Raw genomic sequence first — 12,630 nt, 5'->3', positions numbered from 1 at the left:
TAAATTTATCCAGTATGTGTTGCAAAAGTCATCAGAAATTAAAAGTATCATTGCAGTTAAATAGATTTGTGTTAATAACTAATTGTTTACTCATTGTAAAGCAAATGGTGGTGGTTGTGCAGACTGTGGCAATGCCTGACAGGTGAGTCAAGGCTCGCTCTGTTTTTTTCTGTTTCTTGAGAGAAATCTAACAAATTCCTGAAACTGTGCTGTGCAGAATTTATCTTAATCTGTTTCTCAGTATTTAATAGTAAAGTAACAGTGTATTAAAATAGATATAAGTAGCAGCAGTTATAAGAAGGAAGCTGTCTCATCCCCTCACTCCCAGCTGGAGTCCTCCCATGTTTTGGCACTGAGCATTTTGTGAGTGAGCAGCACTCGCCAGCTGGCCGTGCTCCTGCTGTCCAAGGGGGTGTCCCCGAGGGTCCCCGTGCATCCCTGGGGGGACAGAGCTGCACAGACCCTGCAGCACAGGGCACTGCTCTGCACAGGTCCGAGGCAGCATCTGTCCCCACGTTCTTTTCCGCCTTTTTCTGTGTCTGCTTTTGCACCTGTGCTGTCCATAGTGAATCAACCGCCACTTGTCTGTCTGATAAATGGAAATGGATTGAGAAACTCCTGAAATGGCACAAAGGGATGTGGTGGGCAGGTCCCTCTGGGGCCATACTGGAGCAGGAGAGAAAGCTATCTGTAATTCATTCCCCAGATAGTGCAGACTCTGAGATGCACTACAGCCAGCAGCTGGAATGTGAGTCTGTGTAGATGTGTAAAGGTGGTGTTGGGCCTGTCCAGTGCAGCTCCCAAAGGGTGAGTGACTCAGGTCTGGTGTTTGCTGTGCCAGCTGCTGTGAGCAGGACATGAGGCAAGCAGACCCAGCAGTGCAAACAGTAAATGGAAGTGCCATGGTCAGGCTGGAGATGGAAATAACTCAAAAAATATCAGTGAGAGGGAGAAATAGAAAGCAATGTCCCTGGCACAGTGAGGGATGATGTTTGGCACACACCAGTCATACCTGCAGTTGGAATGAGGGCTGCAGGCTGGAGTGAGGCAGAGCTGAGGAGGATCTGCAGCTTCCCTTTGGCTCATGGGTCATGGTAAAAGGCAACATCCCTGCTAAGGGTCAGTAGCTGAAGCTGTTTGGACTCTGGTGTGGTCACAAACGGAACAAGCACTTCATCTGGTGTCCATGTGGGTTCCATGAGGTGCTGCATCCGTGCTGGAGCAGTGGAGCAGTGTGAAGTACCTGCAGGGAGTCATCCCTGTTCTGCCCTGGTGGTGCTGGGAAGCCGGGGCAGCGTCTTGCCAGCAGTGACAGCTGAAGTCACTTGTTGGAAAGTCTGTAAACTCCGGCTACAGCTGCACTTGTCAGGGGCTGTAAGGGAAGTGTAATCAGCCACAGAGATTAATTTGCATCTCAATTAGGAAAGAGTCAGGAGGAAGCTGTAGGGTCTGTTGCTGGAAGGTTGTGGAAGAAATCTCATCAGGCACAAAAGGCTCCCGACTTGGTGCTCCATCCAGCGGAGGACAATATCGGAGTCTGGTTTCCATGGGGACCGGGACCGCAGAGCCGCGGGAGCATCGCGCTGCCCGCAGCCGCTTGGTCACGATGACACAAATTCCACTGCCGTGCCCAAATACACATTTCTGTTGGAAATCTCTTTGAAAATTAGGAAGGTAACTACAGCAGACCACATCAGATTATTTTTTAATCTCTTTTTTTACATTTATGTAACGCTTTTGGTTTTAAGGAATTCAGTTGGGCAAGAGATTAGTTTAAAAGCAATTAACTATATTTAAACTTCAGTTTAGAGCCATTGTGGCTACAGGTTCTTTGTGTCCATGGAAGGGCACATGATGGCACTCCCAGGGTGCTGCGTGCACAGCTCAGTTGTCTTTGGAGCTGTGCTGTCTCTGCTGCTGCCGCAGTGCTTCCATGGGCGGGAATGATTGTGCATCAGTTTATGTTCCAAACTCCCATTTTATTCCTCCTTGGTGCCATGGAGCAGAGAGGCTGAGTGGCTGCAGCCCCTGCTAATTGGGACTGATGCCATCCTTGAGTAACTGCTGAGCATGAGGCAATGTGCTCCAGCAGCCTCTCCAGGCTGCTTTTTTCAGGCAGTGTCTGACTTTTAATGTGACTGGGACTTAGAGAAATCATAAGAAATAAGATGACTTAAATTTTACAATAACAATAAATAATATTTAAGCTTACTATAATTGTTGTATTGAAAGGAATATATTTATGCAGGTTTTTGAGTGCATCCGTGTCTCTTTTGCATGTGCTGGGGAAAGGAAGGAACAACCTCTCTTGCAAACAATTAATTACTTGTCATAACTAAGCAAGGGTCTGTTCTGTTTCTAGCAATGCTGAATTTTTCAAAACCTGGTGGGAGTGGGGCTGTAAAAGTGCATCTCTGAATGCTCTTCCAGCTTGTGTGAAACAAGCTGTGTGCTGGGAAGGATTTCTGAACACTTGTGTGATCTGGAGTGCCGTGGCACTCAGCTGCAGCAGAGCTCCTCTCTGGGAGCTGCTCTCATCTGAGGATAAATACTGGGGGGAAACAGGGTTTGGATTGAAGTATTACAGGTCTGATTGGCAGCTGCTGTCTAAGCTGACAGTTCGTAAGCTCACGTGCTTGTCAGCCTTCAGACATGAAAATGTAGCTGGTTTGGCAGGTATCAGGCCTTTTGGTTGGCCCACAGTTCAGTCCTGGTCTCCAGAAAGACACTGGGATTTGGAAGTGGCGATGTCTGAGCAAAAAGCTCCTCTTAGAACGCCCAGGGAAATGCAGTTCTCATTGCCCAGGTTATCTTTCCAAATGGAGCCATTTCTTTTCTCCTTGGATTGAATTGGCTTAATTTAAAAATTGTTTCAGTGTTACTTTGAGTATCTTACAGCTTTGGTTTTTTATTTCCTCCACCATTTCAAATAACTCTTGTACTCTCAGTCCTTCCTGACTGGGATGCTAAGTGGATTTAGAGAAAACTAGGAAATACCTCAATGTGTCTGAAACATTACCTCAGCTTTGAGGAGCTCTTTGTAATCTGCCCTGGGGAGAGTGGAATGTGTCCTGTGTGCCAGTGCCAGTGGGCTTCTTCCCTGTGTGTGTTTTTCAGTGACTTCTGGTAGTCTTCATGTTCTTAGCAATTCAAGCTACTACATGCACTTCCTGTGAATGGGTAAATAGGGACTTAGTTCTTGTTGGGGTTTATTAAGGCACTGATTATGAAATTATCTCTGTGCACAATCTCAGTTTTGGGATGAGTTGTTTGTTCTTATGGGCAGCAGAGGGGTTTGATCTCATGCTGCCTGTTGACTCCTGCACTCCACTTTGCTGTGACATCGGGCTCTGGAGGTGTCTGTGCATCAGGACAGGCACAAATTAGCATGGTGGGGATGAGAGCTCCTTATGTAATGTCTGAGCACTGGATGTCACCATTTCCCAGCTCGCAGTCTGCACTCCTTTTTGAGGACCTGAGGAAAACACAGCCCTTACCCTGGAGAAGTAATTTGATACATGAGTAACTCTCTCACTGTTTTCTCCACTGTAGTGGCAGTGGTGTGCCTGCTGACCTGTGCCAGCCAGCAGCTCACTGGGGTAAAGCCAAAACTCCATCTAAACACATAACAAAAAGACATTCATAACTTTAATTCATTACAACTCATCCAGATATTGACATACTAATATATCCTAGATGTGTTAATATCTGGAACCAAGAAGATTAAGCAAAGAACATCAGCTTCAAATTCTGAATTAAATCCCTTTCTTGGCTTAAGTCAATTTCTGATTAACTTAATAGAGAGTGCCCAATCTGCTTACCTGCTTTATCTGTGAAAGAAAGGTATTTGCTATGATGGACTTAATTGTGTGAATGGCTGTCAGATGTTCTGGAGGCTCGTGTGGTGTCAGACACGTTTTGTGTCCCTCTCAGTGTGTGTTTCGTGGCACTGGCATTTGGAGCTCTGCTGTGGGTACAAGGCAGCGTTTGATCCTGCCGGGGAAATGAGATGGAAAGCCTGTTACTCCTTTCAGAGAGGGTTCACAGTTTGTCCCCTTTATTTCATCCCAAGCAGTGGTGCCCTCCAGCTATATCGATGCTGATAGGAATGGCTATGAAATTCTAAAGCATGTGTCACAGGAGCTGTGACAATTTATGTGACATGGCACCTGACGGTGTGCTGCGAGCGGCCAGCCCTGGCTGGCAGGAGTGCCTGTCAGTGCCCAGTGTCTGTGGGCAGCAGCAGGTCCCTCTCCCTGCCCTTGGCCACGGGTGCCCAGACCCGAGGGGGGTCAGGCACTGGCAGCCCTGCCCTTCATCCTGCACGGCCCCTGCTGCAGCCGATCAATGGCCGGGCTGGCTGTGCGCTCTGCCTTCCCTCCTCACAGCCAGAACCTTCTCCAGGCAGCGATCGATGCCTCTAATCTGCTCCAGCCTGTAATAAGTCATGCGAGGCAAAGCTTTTAGGTGGCATTACATGGGATTGTGGAGGCGGCTCCTCAGCTCTCATTCATAGAGCTCTTCATGGACTCACAGAGAATCCACTGCGTCCCCTCGGTGCATATCTAAAGAGTATGAAATGCTTCTGCAGGTCTAAACTCCACATGCTGCTGCACTATGCACACACAATGGGATCACATTTCTCTATTTTCTGTTTCGTGTCCATTCCTGAACCTGCTGGCAGGCCCTTGTTAGACACACAGCTTGTACCCGCATTGCTGGGGGAGCAGGGAGCAGCCAGGGGGGCTGCACGGCAACGGTGCACTTTATTTTGTCACTATAACATGGCTGGGAGCTGCCATATCCTCCCCCATGGCTGGGAGCTGCCAAGTTTGCTGAGGGATGTTGAGAAAGTCCCAGGCTGATTCTGATACGGAGTTTCTGTGCTCTTCAGTAGCACTGAATAAACCCCAGCAGTAGTAGAGGCACTTCTTTGCTGGCTGATATAATGGAGAGTTCCAAAGACAAACCTGGAATTAAGTGACATTGAGAATGTAATGTGTTTTTAAATGAAAAGTGAGTTCACTGTGTCCGGGGGAAAAACCCAACAAAACAAAGTTAATGTTGGATTTCTAAATGACATGTGTACTCGTATGTGTGTGCTGGTTACAAACAAGGGTCCTGAACCACACAGCCATGCCTCTTTAAGCCCTGCCAGAGACTGGGAAGTTCTGATCTTGCTGGAAATGGTGTGGTTTGGGTGGTGTAATTGTGCCCTGCCAAGGCCCTGTCCAGGAGCCCTGGATGGGGGTGCCTTGCAGGCAGCTTGCAGGGGCACACAGTGCGGGACAGGGCTTTGTTTATGAGCAGTAAATATCCCTTTCACGAGAAGGTGTACACAGAGGTGCAAACACCTGTCCTACCATGGCGCTCAGTGTTTTCTCCTGGGTTACACAAAGAGCCTCCAATTTGTGTTTCATGAGAGGCGCTCATTCTTTGGTTCTTTGACTGAAGCAAAATTGGTATATTTGGGTTACTAACAAGATGGGATGAAGTAGTAGTGGTAGTTCTTGCCGGTTTGCGAGGGCTTCGCATTCTGTGTCTTTGCAAAGCAATTTTTGCCGTTTCCCCCCCCCCATTAACTTTGAAGGGATACGCGTAGCTAAAGCTCCATTGTGTCTTTCAGGAACTTTACTGTGAATTCCCGCTCGGGTTTTGTCACCGACGGGTCGGTGAAAAGCAGAGTTGTGTTTCTGTGGCCGGGCTGAGCGAGGGGCGCTGGCAGGAGCGGTGCCGCTGTCGGTGCCGCAGCCGGAGCGGGCGGCGGGGCCGCGGGCCGAGCCCTCGCAGGGCTCCCGCGGGCCCCGGGGTCGCTCCCCCGGGCGAGCGGGGCTTTGTGCGGCCGGGCCGGCTCATTAGCATGCGGGCCGGGCGAGCGGGGCTCTGCTGGCTTACCAGCTGTTCCTGCTGCTCCCGACAATGTCCGGCGGGCCGGGCTGGCCGCGCTGCGCGGCCGCCGCTGCGCTCCAACAGCCTTTCCGCTGGGGATGCCCACGTGGCACCGCAGCGCCGGCCGGCCTCGCATGGCATATGGTGTCTGGATTCATACAAGATGCAAAACTATTCTGCCGCTAATGCACAATGACTCATAGCATTGCTAATTTTTCCAACAAAAGCCCACTTCCACACCCACACTTTTAACCCCTCAGGCTAAAAAGCCTCTTCTTTAGTTTCAAAGCCATGGAAATGTAAGGAGGTGGCTTCTGGATCAATATCTGAAACCCTATATTTATTTAAAGCATATGCACGCTCTAACACGTATTTTAAATTTCTGTGAAAGCCGGTTTGCAAATTGCCACTATAACGTGCGGCAGGTTTTTTTGTTCCAAAGTGGATTCGTTGTCAAATGCTGGGGTTTTTAAATTTTTCGGTAGTTAACGTATTAAAAAAAATAATCTGAAATTGCCACCATAGATAATAAAAGGTTATTTTCATTTAAGAGGAGGGAATCCAAGCACTGTACCCAGTGGATCTACAAGGATTACGTATTCCGGCACAAGTTCCCAAGCCGCTCTGTGTAAGCAGTTTGTAGTATTTGGGGATCTTTGCTATTTACTGGCTCTTCAGGGACAATAATAATGCGCTTTCCAACTAGAGGGAGCTGCTGGTATCCCTGATGCTGATTCTTAACCTCTCAGTCTAATTCCTTTGTGCGGAACGTATGGCGATCGTTCCGATGTTTTAATAAAATCAAGTTAAATTACCCCGAGTCGTTTAGATTAAAAGGCTGCCTCTCAGTTCTTGCAGCGCAATCATCAAATTAAACTGCGAAATTCGAGGCAAACTGAAGCCGATCCTCGTTGCTTTTTGTAGAATTATACAGGTCATGAAAAGGCTCCGAGACAAAAAGCGTGCGGGAAGCAGGAGTGCGGGAAGCGCCCGCTCCGCTCCCTCCGGCGGAACAAAGGAACAAAGGGACCTGTGGCCAGGCTCCGAGGTGGCCGGGCTTGGTGCTCAGGCTCCCCGGGAGCCACTTGTTACAGGGTCCCCCGCGGGCAGCGCTGCAGCCGGTGAAGGCTCCTGCCGGCAGGATTTAGGAAGGGTCTTTCCTAGGGAATGGTTTGAGGGCTCCTGGTGGGCTCCATGGTGGCCTGTGGTGGGATGCACTGTGTCCTAGCCAGGCCAAAGCCCACGTGCTGGCCTTGGAAAGGCAGTTTCCATCCAGCAGGGCTGTTCCCTTGTCCCAGGAACAGCGGTGGGAAGGCTCAAAGGCTGCAGGAGAGCAGATCCACGTGTGGGCATTTCCATGGGTACTTCCCAGCACTCCAGGGACTGGTGGTAACACAAACATGCAATCACCAGTACAGGTTTGTGTTATTTTTCAAACTTCTCTTTTGAAGAGACCCTGATTTCAGTGTGTGGTTCTCATCAGCCATGCATGCTGAAATTACTTAATGAAAAGTTTAGGAATAACTTTCTAAACAGGAAAAACATTTTTAGGCTTAGATTTGTATTTTCGTTATGACTTCGTTTCTCTGTTATTGAAAATGAGTGGCTGAGTTGAGTGCTGGCCATGCTTTGAGGAGGTGAGACAGATCTGACTCCCTTCCAGCCTGACTGGCTCTGTGCAGCTGATACCAAAATGAGGCAGGCACAGAAATTTTTGTGCCTGCTATATAAAACATACTTTGATGGGCAGCACCATAATCCTACATCGTCCTTTTGAGAAGGAAGGCTTCCCCTCCACCTGCATCTGAAAAGCTTTGAAAGCCATCCTGTTACTGGGGACATGAACATGGTGACATCAACTGAGAGGAATAGGAGAAAGCTACTTATTGTAGCAGGTTTTCTGGCTGGTATATTCAATTTATTGGGTTTTTCTCCTCAGCATTGTAGTTCTGTGTGTATTTCCCAGTGCTTTTAACTGTCAGGTTCTACTGTATAAACAGGAGCAGATGGCTTTTGATGATTTCTTAAACTTATGCTTAAGAACAATCTAGTGCTGCATGTACAGTATTTCCTGTTAAACAAAGTCTCAGGTAATTTTCTGGGGTTTAGTACTTCTCTGAATTGGCCTGGGCTGATTTTTTGGAGAACTGTATCTGTAACTTGTGCTGAGAGCTGGATTTATAGCACCTCTTTAGGGTCCTCCATCTGACTGATTTTCACCTGTGAGACAGTGTGGATTATCTAACACCTTGCTGGCCTATGGTTTTTGGCTTCCTGAAGTAAAACTGGCCTTCCCCTGCACACCTTCCAGCTGGAAACCCCTGAAGGGCTGTTTGGGGAGCAGTTATTTCTCAGTTATTTCTCAGTGTCTCAGTCCTGCAAAGCCTTGACACCAAAATGTGCTGTGACAGTGAATCCATTGCAGCTTAGGGAGAGAGCTCAAGCTCCCAGCCCTTTCCCTGCGTTTCTGGAAGCTCTTTCCTGAACTTGTGCCATCCCTATGACCCTGACTGGCTTCTTGGTATAGAAAGGGACTTGTGAGGACTGTGCTTGCCAGAGTGGCACCCTTCAGGCAGTGTGGCAGGGCAGGCAGGATCACAGAGGCCCAGAGCACTTTGGAGCACAAGCCCTGAGGCTGATGCTCAGACAGCCCCCAGATCATAAGTGAACAGGGCTCTGCACTTTGAATCTCTGTGTCCAGCCCACCACCTTCCTCTCCCTACTGCAAGCCTCTCTCAAAGCTGGGGAATGTGAGGCTCTGAAAACACCTTTTCCCACATGCAGCTCTGGTGGTAAGAAATAGAAGATTTTTCTGTCCTTAACTGTTAAATACAAGTCTGTATTATCTGAATGTTTCAGGTTGTCGGAACAGCAGTTACACCCACATGTGCCAGGCTGAGTGATCGAGGGAGAGCACAACCCTCGTTGTTAACTCCCCAAGCCTGGCAGGAGAGAGGGATTGTTCCATCCCAGGAGAACTGTTTGAATTCAGAAACCTTTCCTTTCTAGGCTTTTGCAGAACCTGTTGGGTTTTGTGCTCCCGTGTTTTATGACTTGTTGCCATGATAATTCAGCTCATCTTACAGGTTTCTCTAATTGTGATTGATGTGTAATCATTCATTTTATTGAACCTCATTAAGGTCTGTGAACCTCTGTCCCAACTTGCAGTAATTAGAGCCCAGATAGCCATTCCATCTGTTCCCAAGCACTGGTTAATTAATGAACTTTTAACGTGTTCTTTGCCTTGTAAAAGCCCTCAGTATTCTCAAGTTGCTGAATAGGATTTGCATGCCAGCATTTCCGTTTGTTTCAAATGCCACAGCAACGTGCAGTTTGGAATCCCAAAAGTCAACACACAAAGTCCCAGGATCTCGGAAAGCAAAGTGGAGAGATTTTACTTTCTGTTCCCACTTTGTGCATCAATTACAGTATCTGTGAAACTGGAGTTTGCAAACAAATGCCTCACAGGGTCTCCAGTGTTCTTTACTGCCCAAACCAACGGGTTTGAATCTTCTGCTGTATTGCTAAAGAGAAGACACAGACATCAGTAAACCAAATGTTTCATTTTTCATGGTAGTACTTACTGGAAGAACATTAGAAACGTGATACCTACAGACACAGATTTTCCTGCCCTCATATTTCATCCTTTTGTTACATTTTGAGCATCAGGCCTGAGACAGCTTTGCTAGTTTTATGTAGCATTCATTACAAGGAGATTTTTAGGATGGAGCAGAATCCAGCACTGCTCCTGGAGTTGTCAGAGAGATTACTGTGGTCCAGGACTGGGAGAAATCAGCAGGAGCCAAGCTTCTGAGAGTTTCTCTGCTTCACCTCTGTGCATTCTGACTGTGCAGTAAATGCTGAGTCAGTGATCTGTGTGCAGAGAATAAATCATTGCATTTTAAAACAATTCATTCCATTTCTGTTTTCTGAGCAGACAGGAGAGGCAGCATTTCCAGTGGCAGGAGTTTAAAGAAAATGTTGGGGGTTTTGTGCATTGTTGTGTTTGTGATCTGCTGCTGGTTTTTATGCACAGGACTGTAGTGCAGGGCTGTAGCTGTGCTCTGCCTCATTTGGATTGATCTGTGTTTACCTTCAATATTCAGGACAAGAATTAAGTCATACTGCTCAACTCCCTCAAAATCCCTTTTCAGCATCCAAAGGCCAACCATCTGTCCAGTGCAGCCATTCTTTCCTCCCCCAGTATGAGTTTTAGCCAGTGCTTTGAGCAAGGCTGTATCCTGAACAAGCAAAATATGAAGGGAAATAAAGGTCTTGGGCCTGGGGCCATGTTTAGCAATGCAAACCCTGTAAATTGCAGATAATTTTTGTGAAACAAGTGCAGAGAGCCCCTGGTTCTGTGGTATTCAGTGTGCTGGTCTGTGGCATGGTGGGTGTCCAAGGCACAGGCAGGCTTCTCTGTGAAGAGATTTCCAGAACAGCTACTTTTAATGCCTCTTTCAGTATTTCTGTGTGCCAGATCCTCATCTCACCACCGATCCCACATTTCAAACAGTCTGCTTGGCAAATCCATGTGTGCTCCCCTGCTCCCTTTTAGGACTGAAGTGTTTTAAGTGACTGGCAGATCTGCAAGAAAAATGGATTTCTCTCTCAAGCATTTTGGGAAGTGCAGGTGTTTTGTGTGGAAATGTGCTGGCTTGTGTGCAGTGTCAGATGTGTGGGGCTCAGTCATTGTGCTGCCTCTGCTCCATTGCTGATGTTCTGCAAGTCCAAGGCTGGGATCTTGTTGAATCTTTTCCAACATGTTCTTCTTCTGGCTGATATTTAGTCAGAAACAAATCCATTCAGCATGTGCATTTACCAAGGTGTGTTTGTAAATCATACCACTCCATTACAGCTGGTATTTTAGGGGGTGCACTTCTGTTTACATGAAGAAAACTGGGATGTTCTTCCTGGGCAGTCCCTCTCCTGCTCTCCACAAGCATTTGCACTCAGTTTAACACATTTTCAGATGAAAAAAATGTGCAGGCAATCTTGGTGAGGTTTGAGCAGCAAACAGGGCATCCAGGTGAAGGAATGAGAGCAGGGACCTCTTGCCCCTCTCTGGTGGGATCCTGCTGTTGCCTGTGCTCTGATTTTCTGGATGTGCAGAGATGTCCCCAGTGTTTACTTCTCGGGGCTGATGGATGTTGTTCCCACTGCAAGGACACCTACAGGCACAAATCTCTGCTTTAATGCAACAGAATGAGTTTAGATACTGCATTTGTATTTTAGCAATATTTTCTTTTAAATCTGTAAGCAGGGATTGCATTCCCTGGAATGGAAGTGCTAATTCAGGGAATTACACTTAAGGCTGTTCTCTGTCAGGTAACTGGTTTTATACAATAGGCATTTACATTAAGATTTTAATATTGCCTGTATTTTGTTTAATACAAACTTATTTTTATTTTTAGATTAAAAAGATTAAAATATTTTAGCAGCCTTTCTGCTATTTTAGGTTGCCTTTAAAATGTTTGATGTTATTTGGGTTTATTAAGAGAGATAAGAGGGATGTTGTTCTATCAGCTGTTAAATATTATTGCATGTTAATCCATATTTTAAAAGTTCAAAGTCTGTACTAGCTCGTGCTTCTCTGTTCTTGTTGCTGTTGGTACAGAAGTGCTCGTATGGAGCATTCCCATTTGTGTGAAAAATAGAATTCAGCTCAGGCTATGCATAGATTGTCAGAAAGATTAAAGTGTGCATCGTGCAATTTTTCCTCTTTCAGAAAGGGGCCTTTGATGTGCTAATGTTCACTTTCTCTCTTTTCATGGCGAAGTGCTGGGCATTGTTTCGGGCTGCAGAGCAGTGTCTGCCTCAGAGAGGCAGATTCGAACGCCCCAGAGCCCAACCTTGCAAGGTAGCAGCATCTGCAGGGAGACTGTCTGCTGGCATTGTCCAGGGATCAGATAGCAGTGTGCCTGCTCAGATAAACACCAGGGCAGGCAGCGAGGAGAGGTGGTGCCAAAACAGCCAAATATTTAATATCCAATATCCCACTTCTGTGTGCCAGTGTTCCTGCTGTTACACCGAGTCACACGCCGCAAGCCCAAACTGGAAAGCTTGGCAGTGCAAGAGGCGCCCACTGTAGGCTCTGAAATCACACCCAAGACAAGGCTGTCATGTATTTCCAAAGTTATTTGGCAAGTGAAATTATTTGGATGGGCTCATCTTGGGTTGCAATGGGCATTTTCCAGCTAATGGATGAAATCCTGCAGGCTGCTCACAGGGCCAGCTTGAGCTGATGTAGCGGGGGCCTGATGTGAGTGGTGACGGTCATAGTGACAAAGGTGTGTGGAGAATGAGCAGCTATGAACTGCCTTTCTAATGCCAAAAGAAACCAATTCTCCTTTTGTAATTGACTGGGAAGGAATGATTTCCTGAGTTCCTCAGAATGTAAGAATGGGAAGGGACAGTGTGTAACTGGGCAGGAGTGAGTGAGTGCTGGTTGTGTCCAGCAAAAGACGGATTAGTTGGTATTTGAATGATAAAAGCCTTTCTTTTCAAACTGGGTGAAATTTGAGACAGTAAGTTAAACAAAACCTGGAATAAAACTTGAATACAGGAAAACCTGACAGCAGCATGCAGTGTTCCTGCTGTGTAGCTTCTTCCCTGGGTCGCTGTCCCTGCCTATCCCCCCTTCTCCTCTTCCACCAACTTTGATGCTTCATTAAAAATTCATCCTGTGCTCCGAGCCTTCTCTCTGGGATCCTCACAATCTCCTTTTATACCCAACATGAC

General features: G+C 47.1%; 1 protein-coding gene across 3 annotated transcripts in view; it reads left to right on the top strand.

The window, feature by feature from the left end:
* RALGAPA2 (Ral GTPase activating protein catalytic subunit alpha 2) overlaps nucleotides 1-12,630 on the top strand; it is a 94,342-nt gene that overhangs the window by 59,800 nt on the left and 21,912 nt on the right. The window lies entirely within an intron of this gene.

This window comes from Melospiza melodia, chromosome 3, assembly GCF_035770615.1.
Source record: "Melospiza melodia melodia isolate bMelMel2 chromosome 3, bMelMel2.pri, whole genome shotgun sequence".
Taxonomy (NCBI): Eukaryota; Metazoa; Chordata; class Aves; order Passeriformes; family Passerellidae; genus Melospiza; species Melospiza melodia.
Note: the sequence above shows the minus strand (reverse complement) of the source record. Positions and strands in the feature narration are given on the sequence as shown.